This window comes from Chroicocephalus ridibundus, chromosome 3, assembly GCF_963924245.1.
Source record: "Chroicocephalus ridibundus chromosome 3, bChrRid1.1, whole genome shotgun sequence".
Lineage (NCBI taxonomy): Eukaryota > Metazoa > Chordata > Aves > Charadriiformes > Laridae > Chroicocephalus > Chroicocephalus ridibundus.
Window position 1 is genome coordinate 75,339,805 of NC_086286.1, and position 14,242 is coordinate 75,354,046.

The following is a 14,242-nucleotide window of genomic DNA, read 5'->3' on the forward strand; positions in this document are numbered from 1 at the left end:
GGGAGCTTGTGCCGGCGGCAGCCAAGCCTGCGTGCTGCCTTGGCTGATGTTAGCAGCTGGAGAGGGAAGGATGAGGAATGCTGGAGGTTTGCGCCGGGGTCATTTTATACAGCGCTCGCTCGAGGCCTCTGGTTCTGACACGTCCTCGTTTTCAAAAAAAAAAAAAAAAGTAAAAAGAAAGAGAGGACAGAGAAAGAGAAAGCGGCAGAGCCTTAGAAAAACAGCTGAAATACCTTGCCTTTAGGGCACTTAGGTTTTTTGCAGCATTTTTTTTTTTTTTTTTCCTAAGAGGCTCTCCATTTTGTATGTGGAGATTTACTGCCAGCTACAAAGAAGGCTCAATGTTAAATTAAAGCGCATATTAGCATATTTTCCTATATAGGAGACTTCTCAAAACGTGCTCAAATGGCAAATCTATGCAGAGGTTAAATGCAAGTATTTAAAATAGTAAGTTACTTTGTAAAAATTATCAACTATCTAGCCTTAAGTCTCAGATAAAACATGGCCAGGATCCCCCTGAGGAAAGCCAGCAAATTCCTAGAATTCTTCCAAGGGGAAAGGTTACAGAAAGCAGACCCAAGAGAGACAGTTTTATGTAAATAATGAACAGTAGTTTTCAATTATTAAAAGGAGAAATAGACAGAATGAAAAAAAAAATCCCCAAAACAAATATGAAATATTTTTTTCCATGGAAAACCTGTTTCATAGGATTCAGTCATAAAACTCATAAGCAGCTGAAGTACAAAGCAACCTTTTATTTCTCCCCATAGCTCCCTACCTATAGATGCCAAAATTTTCTAACAGAAGCTTAGGCTGCTAAAACCTTATTTAGAGACCCACATCCTGATTCAACAATATCATTAATATGTGCATAGGCAATGCGACACCCTTGATAGACTGGTCCCTCAACCATTACTGGGGACACAGACCCTCTAAGTACTTTTGCTCAGCTCCCAAAATTAATTTGGGAGCAAGCAACTTTGGCCAAGAAGGACATCTTTTCTTGTGCATTCCTGCCTAGGGTAAAAATAATATTGCACCCTATAACTGCCTGCATTTATATATCACAGTGCGTAGCATAATTGCTTTAACAGAGCCTAATGGAAGATGACATTTTCTTAGTATTTTAATGCATTTTGCAGGTAAGATTTGCCCTTTTTTGGATGTAAAACAATTATTACAGGACACATTATGGAGATCACAGGGTGGTTTATTTGGTAATACCTTTACTATATCTACATATTCTCTCACCACATACAAAGAAACATATACCATAGTCTATCCAAACATATTCAAGTCTACTCATATTCTCATCTATAAATAAGGAAACGGTACAACAGTATATTTTGAAAGGAAGGAGGTAAAAACCAACCAAACCAGTACATCATGTTTGAAACATGATGTCAGTCTTTTTAACTGTTGAGAAGAACTGCTTTTTCATAATTAAAGAAAAAAAAACCACACACAATTTTTTTAAAGCCTTTAGGATCCTTTAGAACTGGTGGTAGAGGAAAGAACCTAAAAAAAAAAAAAAAATCTGAAAAAAGGCAAAAAATGCCTGTAACTTTTTTTCTGTGATCATCATACATTGAAAAACGTTTCCTGGCTTACACAATCAGAAAAAAATCCCAGCTAGCAGTAAGGACTTCATGCATTCTTTTCCTTAGTTTGATTTCTGTAAATACTTCTGCACATCAATAAGAATTAAGCACGTACATAAATTTAGGGACAGCTTTAAGAGTTCCCTAAATTAGGGTCTCTCTGACCAGTGATGAGGGAATATACAGTAAGGTTGCCCAGAACTCCCTCTCTGTAAATATGAGCACACATTTCCTAGTATTTCACCATCATCAAATACGTCCAGCATTGTTTAAGGTTTATAGTCCATACTTTAAGGATTCAATAACCCCCCTCATTTTTTCCCCTTATGCATGTGTGTATTTAATAGAGAAAGTAAACCCTCTTTTTACCATGTACGTGAGAAACAACCACTGTACCACACTGTTTAGACTAACAGCAGCATAACTGGAAAACCAATCTATAATATATTCATAGGCAGCATATTCTTAGTCAAGATCTAGAAGAAAGTCAATAGGGAGTGACAAAAGCAGGACTACAAAGTCATTCTTATTTATTCTTGGTTAAGTCATAGAATCATAGAATGGTTTGGGTTGGAAGAGACCTTAAAGATCACCCAGTTCCAACCCCCCTGCCATGGGCAGGGACACCTCCCACTAGACCAGGCTGCTCAAAGCCCCATCCAGCCTGGCCTTGAACACTGCCAGGGATGGGGCATCCACAACTTCCCCAGGCAACCTGTTCCAGTGTCTCACCACCCTCACAGTAAAGAATTTCTTCCTAATATCTAATCTAAAATTCCCCTCTTTCAGTCTAAAACCATTACCCCTCGTCCTATCGCTCCACTCCCTGATAAAGAGCCCCTCCCCAGCTCTCCTATCAGCCCCCTTCAGGTACTGGAAGGCCACTACAAGGTCTCCCCAGAGCCTTCTCTTCTCCAGGCCGAACGACCCCAACTCTCTCAGCCTGTCCTCACAGGAGAGGTGCTCCAGCCCTCTGATCATCTTGGTGGCCCTCCACTGGACCCGTTCCAACAGGTCCATGTCCTTAAATCACACTGATGCCCTTCCTATGATATGAAGACAGTAACCCATGTCAGAATTGCCTTCAACCACACACACCATCAAAGATTTCACTGACTAGGACCAGACCTGACCACACACTTCACTGACTTGTCCAGGTAACTCCACAGGGCTAATGGGCATGATCACCATTCCTCAGTTCAGTAACTGGTTAGAAACTAAACTGATTAATAAGATATATGCAAAACTACTTACAAAAGCCAAAGCACCTTCAACAGAAGAATGTGACCAAAGGCAGTAACATTTAGGACTATTTAAAATTCATTAAAATGGTATAAATGTACTGGGGGAGAGGAGGAAGCCAAAACCACTGACATAGACTGCACATTCAACTGTCTTGAACTCTATACTTTGACATTTCCTTAGTTAACTTAACTTGCATACTGAAAGCTAAAGAAACACATAGTACTGTTCCAAGGCATGCATACAAACCTCGATTACCTGCAGAGCTTAGGTGAAGCCAGACACTTATAGATAACTGTCTGTATAAGCTCCAACTTAGCAGTTGTGAGTGAACCTGCTACAAGTTCGTTTGATACACAGTGCTCAAAAGAATAGGAGCCTGGGCTTTCTGATCACTTAAATTGCACTCACAATACAATTTTTTAAAGTTAAAAGAATTTCTTACTCTCATATTACACTACATCATTACCAACCACATCTTCCAAGAAAAACTTTACCGAGCAACTCAACCTTTTCTGAAAATGAGGGGCTTTTTTATTCAGTTTGGAAGCCATGACCTGATACAGTATTAAAAATTAAAAGGAGAGTGAAGGATGCTTGCCCATGGAAGAAAATGAGCTTTGAAAAGGCTCTCTTAGTCCTAGATTGAAAGAGCATTTCCCATGATTTCCACTCCATTGCCAGGGGAAACAAACAGTAAAGAACATCATTTATTCTAGAAAAAACAGACTAAATCTTAACTATTGCAGTTCTCCCCATCTGCCTCAATGAATAGATGTTCAACTGCAGAAAAAAACCCCAACACTTGGTGAGAGCTGGGCTCCCCACTGCCATGCTATCTTCTCCTTCTAGATTGCTCAGAAGATGCTGCAGGCAAACTCATGGCATCTCCGCTGTGGATATGCTGGCTTTCCTCTGAACCCCCCTGCAAAGTGCCAAGCTGTCTCCAGAGAAGGTACGAGGAGTGTGGACACTCAGCTCGAGTAGCGAACCTCTATGCTGGTAAGAAAAAAAAACCAACAATAAAATAACTAGTTTAAAACTCAAAATTACCATTTAGAGACTTCTCTCCACAGATTGCAACTTTTCGTCTCCTTTTGGGCAGCTCCTATTTTCCACGAAGGCTACAGTTCTCATTATTGCTACGTGAATTACCTCCACAGGTGTTTGGTGAGAATTTTGTTCAAATATTTAGCAGAAAATCTGTTCCACCAGACAAAAAGCAAATCTTCATGCTTAGCCTGCAAACTTTTACCTTAGACAATGACCTCTGAATCAGCAAGGACTTAACTCTCATAAATTTTTTGCATCGCTTCTTGATAAATTATTCAAAGTGAAAGCAAGCTTTTTCTACTCAACTTTTTTTTAATGCTTAGTCAGTTCTGAATTTCACGCTGAACAACAGTGTCACTCGACTTTCATCACAACTTAAACTACATGATAAGATCACCTTGTTAAGCCATGCAAAACTGCTAGCACTAAAAATAAAATAGCACCCAACGCTAAAACAGGTAAGAGAGTCATAGATATTTTAACAAGAAATGGTCAACCACCAGCAACAGCTGCGGCCATACCAATGCCATGGAACTAAGAGGTGATGATGCAATATGATGTGCATGGTATCTTGTTCCACTAAATGTAGATGGGTACGCATCCTTTTGTAGCGATGCTCACAGCTGCCAAAATGTACCTGCTTGCCAGGCGGAGTGCTGGGCTAGGGTAGATCACAGTGGAGAAAAGCAAACTTCTGTAGCAACTCTTTTTCGTCACTTTGTCCAAGCACCTCAAATCATTAGCAAATCTTCTCACACACATTGCAAATGGCTTTGTTGCTGATAAAGGAGCAGAATCTATACAACCGAATGAATCAGTTGGAAGTAGTAGTATTTTAAAATCATGATGCTTGCATCAACTGTAGAGCTATTTTGTCCGACAATGTCGGGTTTACCACTGATATAAATATTTTGCGAAAATATTTTAAAATGGTAGAGTTAGAGTCCTCTAACTGAATCTATTGACATTTAAGTACTAAATAATGCAGGGTAAGTCCACAAAAACAGAGAGGTGAACAGGTCAACAGAGACTAATTCCCTTATATATGTAGCCATTCGGTGCCTACTGACTTACAGAAACATATTTGATATGGCAAAATTAGGTAGCAGACAAAGGGGGACCAAGAAAAGTACACACTTATCTTTTGTGCTGTAACAATCACAATAAACGTACAGACCAATGACCCAAGCTCTACAGTTCCCACATCAGCAAGTGATACTGCTGAGTCCCTCTCAGAGCTGCGGGGCTGGACACCAGTGCGGGAAACTCCAGCGTCCCAAGATAAGAGCAGTTGGGAGTCCTTCCTCCACCACCCCTTTGGTCAGTCAGATAAAACACCACTGACCATCTGTCTCTCCAACAAAAATGCTGGAAAGGTGTAAAACGCACTGCTTACAACTTGAAAAATACCTATTATGACCTTAACCACCAGGGGACATGACTTCATTTCTTCCTCTGATTTTTTTTTCCACTATGAGAAATATGCTACATCACAATTATATAATGTCAAAGGCATTTAAAAGCTTAAATACTGACATCCCAGATGTAATTCAGAATTAAATCTACAATAAAATAAAGTATAGCTCAGGTACCAGGTGTTAGTATTGCACTTGTGCTGAAGCAATCTGAAATACCTTAAAAGAAGCCTTGAATCAACTTGTATGTCTGAGTAACAGCTGTGCTATGAAAATTGTAAAGACAACCAGAAACAAGCAGTTCCTATAGGAATTATCAGTATATGACATCATGTCAGCAGTCAAGATTTAAACTCATGTCTGTCCTTTGATCTACGCACAAAATTCAATGGACCTATTTAGAGCAGTACGCAGCCGCGCGAGACCATCGTTCTGGGAGGAGGGAGGGTTGTGCTCATTCCGCACCATGCTACAGATGGGACAGCAACTGCAAAGTATCTTTCTGAGTTTACAGCAGGATGTGGAAGGTATCTGCCATGGGAGTTTCATCAGTTTATTCCTTTCATTTAAAAAGCTTATTTGTCTATTTTACACTGTATATATAAATTTACGGGGCATACACACACTCACACTCAATGCCTAACCTTCTCTCTGCCTCAAGCGAAAAACAAGATTTACATTGTCTGCATGCCCAAACCATAATCTAGGAATTTTCCTTTATTTTATAATTTATCCTACTTTATAAATGCTTTCTCAATAATTTTTTGGTTGCACTAACATTACTGTTCCTAACCCTTATGGGGATCTTTTATTCCATACTTCACTGTATAGAATGAGTAAGAAAGTCGTTTTGATATCCAGAATCCTGAAAGTCATCATTCCCGACCAGTACAGACACGCCTGTTAAGGCATCCACATTCAGTGGATGAAAGCTCAGGCACTTCTACCATCAAAGGTGTAAAACTATAAACGACCACAGAAAGATTTCCTTTCATTTTCCTTTCATTTTTTGTTTTATCCTGAGCTGAAGTAGTTTTTAAAGGGAATTTCGGTAATGAAAAATATAGGGGTTTTTTGTGGAAATGTTTTCACAGAAGCTAACACTAATGGAAGACAGTTGGAGAAATTTCGTATAGGCCAAAAGGACACGAAGATGATCAGAGAGCTGGAGCACATCGCCTGTGAGGACAGGCTGAGAGAGTTGGGGTTGTTCATCCTGGAGAAGAGAAGGCTCTGGGGAGACCTTATAGCGGCCTTCCAGTACCTGAAGGGGGCCTACAGGAGAGATGGGCAGGGACTCTTTATCAGGGAGTGCAGCAATCGGACGAGCGGTAATGGTTTCAAACTGAAGGAGGGGAGATTTAGACTAGATATTAGGAAGAAATTCTTTACTGTGAAGGTGGTGAGGCACTGGACAGGTTGCTCCGGGAAGTTGTGGCTGCCCCATCCCTGGAAGTGTTCAAGACCAGGCTGGATGGGGCTTTGAGCAGCCTGGTCTAGTGGGAGGTGTCCCTGCCCATGGCAGGGGGATTGGAACTAGATGGTCTTTAAGGTCCCTCCCAACCTGAACCATTCTACGATATATTAACTATTTTTGCCTGCTCCATTACGCTCCCAGAAGTCAATCCTGAAAACCATTCATCCATCCATTATATTGTTACAGTGTGCCAGGCACTTTTGGGGTCTGGGACTATGACTGTCACAGAAACTGTCACATTGTCACTGCAGAAACACAGAAGAAAAGCAATCTGGGTGGTGACCTAGTATTCATTCGGCGGCTTCTAAGAAGTTACGCATCCTCCCGGCCCGCGTGGGGAGCTGTAAGGCTGCGAACCCCTCAGTGGTGGGTATCAGAAACCACCCTTGCAAACCTCGCGAGGGGAAGTGAGCAAAGCAAGAAGATTATCTGAAGTAAGCAAGAGCGTGGTCCCTGCATGGACCGAGCGGTACAACCAGGCTGCAGAGAAGGAGCTGGGAAACCTTCAGAGGGTGGCTGTGGTGCCCAGGAGGCGCAAATAAAGGCCAGGGGAGGGGAATAAATCAATCATACATGCAAAAAGGGGAAAGCCAATTTTACTGCTGTCAAAACAAAATTCCTCCCGGTGCTTAATCCAGCCCACTCAGACTGCTGCGTGCCATGGAGCTTCCCTCATTTTTTAGGAGGCCAATTACAGCATCAGAAACTTCTGATAACGCAACTAGTGTTTCCATTTCTGACTTTAATTTCTATCCTCCTTTCCAAATTATCCTTCTTTGTTAGTCTTGAACTTTACTCTTCCATGTACTTTTAAATGTTTTAAGTCCCCCAGCTTGTTGTTCACCTCTACTATGTATAATTAACGGTTTTCATCTTTCCTGCTTGTTGTTTTAATTGTCCTTCATTCAATTGCCTCCAAGATGTTGGAAACAAATGAAATATTCCAGCTGGAGTTTTGCAAACCAGTCCTCACTCTCTGTACATCTGTGTCTATCTACAGACTTCAGTAGGTGAAGATATCAAATAGGTGGGATTTTTGTAAAGTGTTTCCACAGGACATCATATTAATAGACAGGAATTCTAAAACACATCACATCCTTCAGTTGCTATGGGATCAAAATTCATTTTAACTACATTTCCATATCCTGTTTATTATGACTCAGTCTTGCATACAGAACTATATTAAAATTTTATTTCTTATTTATGTCAAGTATTGTGACAGCATGTAGGAGCACCAGCAAAGTCAATTTATGAACTTAAAAAGACTTCAATCTAAGAAATTCAAATGAACACTTGCTTTTATATTATCTACATATATATAATTTTAAGACACATGTAGGCAGACCTCAAATGCATTTTCACATAGAAGAACTACTCTTTCTTTAGCTACAGGATAAATGCCTCTGTGTTTGTCGACGTAAATTACACCGCTCTACCCAGTGGTCACACCTCACTGCAGATCAATATGCTCTTCATTATTATTGGTACAATTCTGTCGTTACCTCTGCTGCTCTCATCTGTTATCTCATTGTCTACGGTTTATACACATGTATATAGATATAGCATATAGTCTGTCTGTCAGTCTATCCATCCATCCATCCATTCATCCACAGATAAAATACACATATACCCAGATGCAGCTCATCTTTTTCAAGGTACAAACTTGGAAAGACAATAAAATGTGTTATCCCGTAGTTCCTTCGGGGTTATTACAACTGCCTTCACTGCTGCCCAGAATACGCTTGATAAAAAGTGACAATTATATTTTCATGGATAGAAGCTGCAAATGCAGATGGAGTAGATGTAGAAGGCTACACTATTCCTGCAAAATTTAGCTATTCACAATTGGCATGACTAGTTTCTATGAGTAGGCACCAACACAACCATTAAATTAAAGGTTAATTATGAAATTTAGAATTGTATAATCTCGTTTCTGACCTTGAGTTGTGCAGGCACGGCTCTCGCAGCAGAACCGAAACCTGACACATTGTTTTGGCAAAGAACGTAATGCACCACAGTTACAAGGATCTGATTAAAAGGCTTTAAAAAGACGTGACATCCACAGAAATGCTTACAAGCAACTTTTGAAAATACTCTATTAACTCTAGGCAGCCATTTGATTAGAAGACTTAAGAGGGCATACCAGGTTTATATCAAACATTCAGCATTCTTACTATTTCTGATAAAAACCAACAAAAACCAAAACAAGAACGTATACCAGGACAACTGTGGTGAAAGAACTGTTATGTTACGATTATGTTTGCCTGGTACTGAGGCACAATACCTGCCTGAATCAAGTGACCGAGGTCCCTACAATCCTGCTCCACAGAATGCTACTGCTGATTTCCACTGTACACTCTGTGAGTCTAAGCAAGGGGAAAACCAGAAAGAAAGACCAAACAAAGGTAATTTCAGACCGTGGACATAATGGCCGCATTGTGCCTGGGCTTTCACACCTGACCGTGTCCCCAGAGCGGATGAAAGCGCGATGTGAGCACCTGACGAGGAACTATTTCCAGCTCTCTGTCCCTCACGTGATTCCCCAAGCGACCCGACCCCTCCGCTCAGCTCTGCGTCACCCACACTTCGCTTCTGAAAAACTCCTACTGACAACGCATCCAGCAGAGAGCTCCCAGGTGACATCAGCTAAACTTCCTTTTTCCTAGCAGGCTTTAATCCCCCTCCTCCGCGCTGTTCCCATCCTAAGATAACCAAGTCCAGCCAAAGTGCAGTGCACTAGGGTTTGGGGTTTTGGCTAATGCAGCTCTGTCACACCTCTCCATATCCCTGCTGGGCTCAGCTGGGCTAACAGGCATCAATACAACGCTTACCCATGCTTTCTAAGTAAGTACAAGAAATGTAGCTCAAAGGAAGGGCTTTCTGCCAAATATTGAGTCTATTTATAATAAATACATGGCTACAGTCTTGAACACAAACTGGCACCATGGTTTAACAGCTTTAGGGGGGGCTACACTGCTGTAACTAAGCTCTTTTATCTACCTCAGCTGAATGGGGACAGGAAAGAAGGTGTAAACAGCCAGGACGAACTTGCTGCTGAGATATCATATTTACCAATTAAATGCGACTTGCTAAGCAAAAGTCATATTCTCTTTCACTCTCCAGACACTTGGATTACCAAATCTAAACCAGGAAATAACGGTTATGGAAAGTTGTTTCTTTCTTTATGCTTCTAATCCCTTCAGGAAAAAAAAAAAAAAGGAAAAAAAAGGCAGGAAAACAGGCTTTATTTCTTGCAAAACGTCCAGGAACAATAGCAGTAGTAACTAAATTTCTTTCTGCTCGTTGCTAAGAGTATGTTGTGGGTGCCAGATGTGCAAGGTTCCACACACAAGCCTAGGAACGTGACTCAATTTCAGCTAAACGCAATCACTGCTGAGAGAAGGGACACTTCAGTTTTACAGACTCATTTACAGCCTCATTTAATCCTAGTTCTCACTGCTCAGGCTGCCAGGTACTGATGGATGTGACCGTTTCTCCACCAGCAAATAAGCTCACTTGCATCCATTCACAACCCAACAGCTGCCTGGTGGTGGGAACGCCTTTCTACCACCACTGATCTAGGCTTTATTTGAATTCGGTTTTGAAAAAGCACCATGTGCTTGCTGTTACTGTACTTGAGGAAAAGGAACGGTACACACAGGCTTCATGTGCATGGTGTTTGAGATGAGCCTTTAGAAAGTACCAAAACCGAGATGTCACTCTAAAACTAGCTTTAAGCTACTCCTTTTTAATTTTAACTGTATGCAACCTATGAAAATCACATCTAACCTTTAGCCCAGTAATTAAACACATTTTCCTCTCCATTGTGGTGCAGACATTTACTAAATATCTAGTTAAAACAAATAATATAAACTAGAACAAAAACTGAGCTCAGTTGGGCAACCGAAATCTATCGATTGTTACCACAGGCAATCAATTTGTTCAGTTCATATATTTCTCCCTTTGCAACCCATATTCTGTATGACCAAAGAAGAGGTTTTAGAAGAGACTGGATATGAATGTGTAGTGGAAAACCAGCACCAAGTGTCTTCTGAGGTCAGTCTCCACAGTAGATGATACAAATATGTTTTTAAACTCTTCTCGTATTAAATACTAGCACTCAGGTTTTTTCATGGCAATTCAAAATTATGCGAAGTATCACAATGCTTCCAGCAAAACAACAAAAACAAATTCTTATGCTGAATAGCAAGAAAAGAAAATGACACTTTGTGAAAGTACCAGCAGTTCTGTTCCAATAAAATTTGCTGGGATTAGTACATTTTGGTTTCACATCCTAATGAAGTTTACAGATAGCCAAGAAAATCCAAATCCGGAACTGATACTTTGTTGACTTCCACTAAAAATTTAGCTAATTTAGATCACCGAAGAAACACATATAAGCAATGACACACAGTAAAAGAACTCATACTTAAAATAATATTTAGCGCTTCTGTAGAAAAATGCACCCTAGGATCTCCAAGCAGTTATGAAACAAATTAATTAATTAAACTTCTCAACACCCCTTGTGAAGCAAGCAAGCAGATTTATCTGTTTTATGAGGAAGGAAAAAGAGCCATGGAGAGGTGGAGTGACTTGCCCGAGGCTACCCAGCAAGAGTCTTTCAGAGTAATAAACAGCGTCTGAATTATTGATTCCCACTGCTGCCCTTCAGCTGAATTGTTCCTTTTTTGAAATACTGCAATGAGTTTTAATAATTGTTGGCATGATAAACATAATGTGGCAATATTTAGCTGAGATCTTCTTTGTTTAGACTATGTTAAAACTTTAGTGCTATTTAAATTGCAATTGATCTTCTAAGGGTGACCAGAAATCTGCAACTAGTTGAGCAATATTTCCTGTATTTCATTCACAATTGTATCTATTTCTTATATTGCCATTGCTTATGTCCAAAAAAGAAGCTACTCCAGCTTGAAAATATCACAGCTTTATATTGCTTCGAGGGAATGACAGGAAAGCAGGGAGAACGGCTACTTTCATTCATACCAAAATGCCTTCAAAGAGTTGGCATGAGATGCACCAAGTGGTGATGCACGGCGTTCACGCCACACCAGCTAAGGGCGCTGCGACTTGCCGCCCTGGGGCTGAGGAGCCTGAGCTTCGTAAGTTAACAACTGTGGTCCCAGGCCACTTAAAACTTTCCCAACAACAACAAAAAAAAACAAACAACCCCGACACACCAACCCAGAAAAGCGGCAGGAAGCCGCACGGGGCAGATGGCTCTTCTCCTGTCCCTCCGCTTCCCTAGGTGCAAGGCGAGGATGCTACCGCTTACCTTTCACACCCGCATGTTTGGGAGGCTTCGCTCACCAGCCGGAGGCTCGGAGGCTCTTGCGGTGCTGGGGGAAGAGCAGAATGCTGTCACACACGGCGCCCGCAGCTCCCGCTTCACACCGAAAAACCCGCGTTTCCCCCCACGCACACCCCCCCCAGCCCCCCCCGCCGGCTCACCCCGCCGGGCTGCCCCGCACCTCGGGGCGGGTGTCCCGGAGCGGGGCCCTGGCAGCACCCCCGCACCCCATCGCCCTGCGCTCCGAAGGGGACGGCACCGAAAAGCCCGGCCCTGGCGGCGAGACGTCCCTCGCCACCCCTCTCCCCGCACCGGTCCGACCCGGACGCCGCTCCCCGGACCCCGCCGACATCCGCTGCCCGCTAACACTGGGGATGGGGACACGACGTGGTGGTGGTGGTGGGGGGGGACCGCTGGGTCCGACCCTCCCAAAAACCCGCCTGTAACGGGCGCCCCCAGCCCCGCGCCGGCGGAGGGGAGCTCCTGGGGCCCGCCCCGCCGCCAGCCGCCCCGGGGCCCGCCGCGGAGCAGGGGCGGGGGGCGGCGGGGGGAGTGGGTTGCCCGGAGCGGCGGGGACGGGATGGAGGGGTCGGAGGGGAGCGGGGGCACCGCTGCCCCGCACCGCACGGGCACTCACCGCCGGCGGCCCCTGCCCGGCGCAGCCCCGCAGCTCGGCAGCCGGAAAGTTTCTCCTCCGCAGCCCCGGGGGACGGGACGGAGCGGAGCGGGGGGGGGAGGGTGTGGGGGGGAGGAGGAGGAGTGGGGGGGGCGTTTTTAAAGTCAGGAAGAAAGTGACTCCCCCCACTCCCGCTCCACCTCCCGCCTCCCCGCCTTCCTTCCTTACCTCTCCACGGTCCTCCGCCTCCTCCTCCCGGCCCCGCCGCCCCTCACGCCATGGCGGCGGCGGGCAGCGCTCCCACCCCCCCGCCGCGGCCGGGGGACCGGGGGGAGACCGAGCGGCCGGGCGCGGAGCGGGGCGGCGGAGGTGGGGGGGAGCCCAGCCGGCCCTCAGGCCCCCGCCGCCGGGCAGCCGGGCTGCGCAGTCTCCCGGTCCCGCCCGGGGCCCTCCTTTAGTTCTCGTTTCGTGCGCTTATTTATTTGTTTATTCGTGGCGTGCACACGGATTCCCCGCCCGCTCCTCCCCGGCTCGTAGTTCGCGGAAATGTACTAATTCTTACTTTTAGGGCCCATTTCTCTGCGGGGAATGCGTTGTCCCCAACCCCGGAGTGGCGTTAATCTGATTTTCTGCACCTAGAACGTAACGGCACCGGCACCGCGGTTCGGGCAGGGGGGGGCTATGGAGATTAAAGCATCCAGAGTGACCCATTCCTATGCAATATCCGTCTCTAGGGCTGTCACCATACTGTATGAGGGTAAGAGGACCTCCTGTCCAAAAGGTCCCTCAAGCCAGCAAGAAAACCAAAAGCCAATTTGTGCATCTGCTCTTTGAAGTGTGATGCGACTACTTATATGACCGTTTCCCCTATAAAACAAAAAATGTGAAATACCACGACCATGTAAGCCAATCACTCTGACAATTTTTTGGCAGCCACTCAGTTGAAGATGCTTAGGGAAGCAATATGGAGTCATAGAATTGCTTAGGTTGGAAGGGACCTTTCAGATGATCAAATCCAACCATCAGCCTAACACTGACAAAGCCCATCACTAAACCATATCGCTAAGCACTACATCTACCCCTCTTTTAAATACCTCCAGGGATGACGATACCACCATTTCCCTGGGCAGCCTGTTCCAATGCTTGATAATCCTTCCAGTGTAAAACTTTTTCCTACTATGTAAAGGAGGATAAAATAAATAATCCTTTGGAACAATTCTCTCTGCTTTCTCAGCCACTAAAACCAAGAAAAAGATTGAAGAATTTCAAATGTTTGTTGGGTCCTGAAAGCTGGAGCGTGTTTTATCATCTTCAGACGACTCTACTGGAATGAAAATAAAAATATTTACATGTGATAGATCAGGATGGTGTCCAACTACCTGAAGTTTACATTTCACACAGCTTATTCTTCATTTTAATAAGTGTTTACTGATATTACTGAACCAATCAGTGGGCTCTAAGTGCTCAGTTCCCTGTCTTTAAAATGTGAAAGGTGTGTCTTCTGAGGGTGGTTTTAAACAGGACCTTCAT

The 14,242-nt window shown here is 43.8% G+C and overlaps 1 protein-coding gene across 2 annotated transcripts in view; it reads right to left on the reverse strand.

Annotated features, from left to right (window-relative positions):
* The window catches only part of DSE (dermatan sulfate epimerase), a 36,974-nt gene extending 23,836 nt beyond the window's left edge, over positions 1-13,138 (reverse strand). Inside the window, exons 1-2 of one of the 2 annotated variants that reach the window (XM_063329744.1) lie at positions 12,941-13,138; positions 12,082-12,145 (exon numbers count right to left, since the gene is read on the reverse strand). The gene's annotated coding sequence lies outside the window, so the exon portion shown is untranslated. Of the gene's footprint in view, positions 1-12,081; positions 12,146-12,733; positions 12,836-12,940 lie in introns of those variants that run through there. The other variant, XM_063329743.1, reaches the window with a different exon arrangement.
* Positions 13,139-14,242: the final 1,104 nt, after the last annotated feature.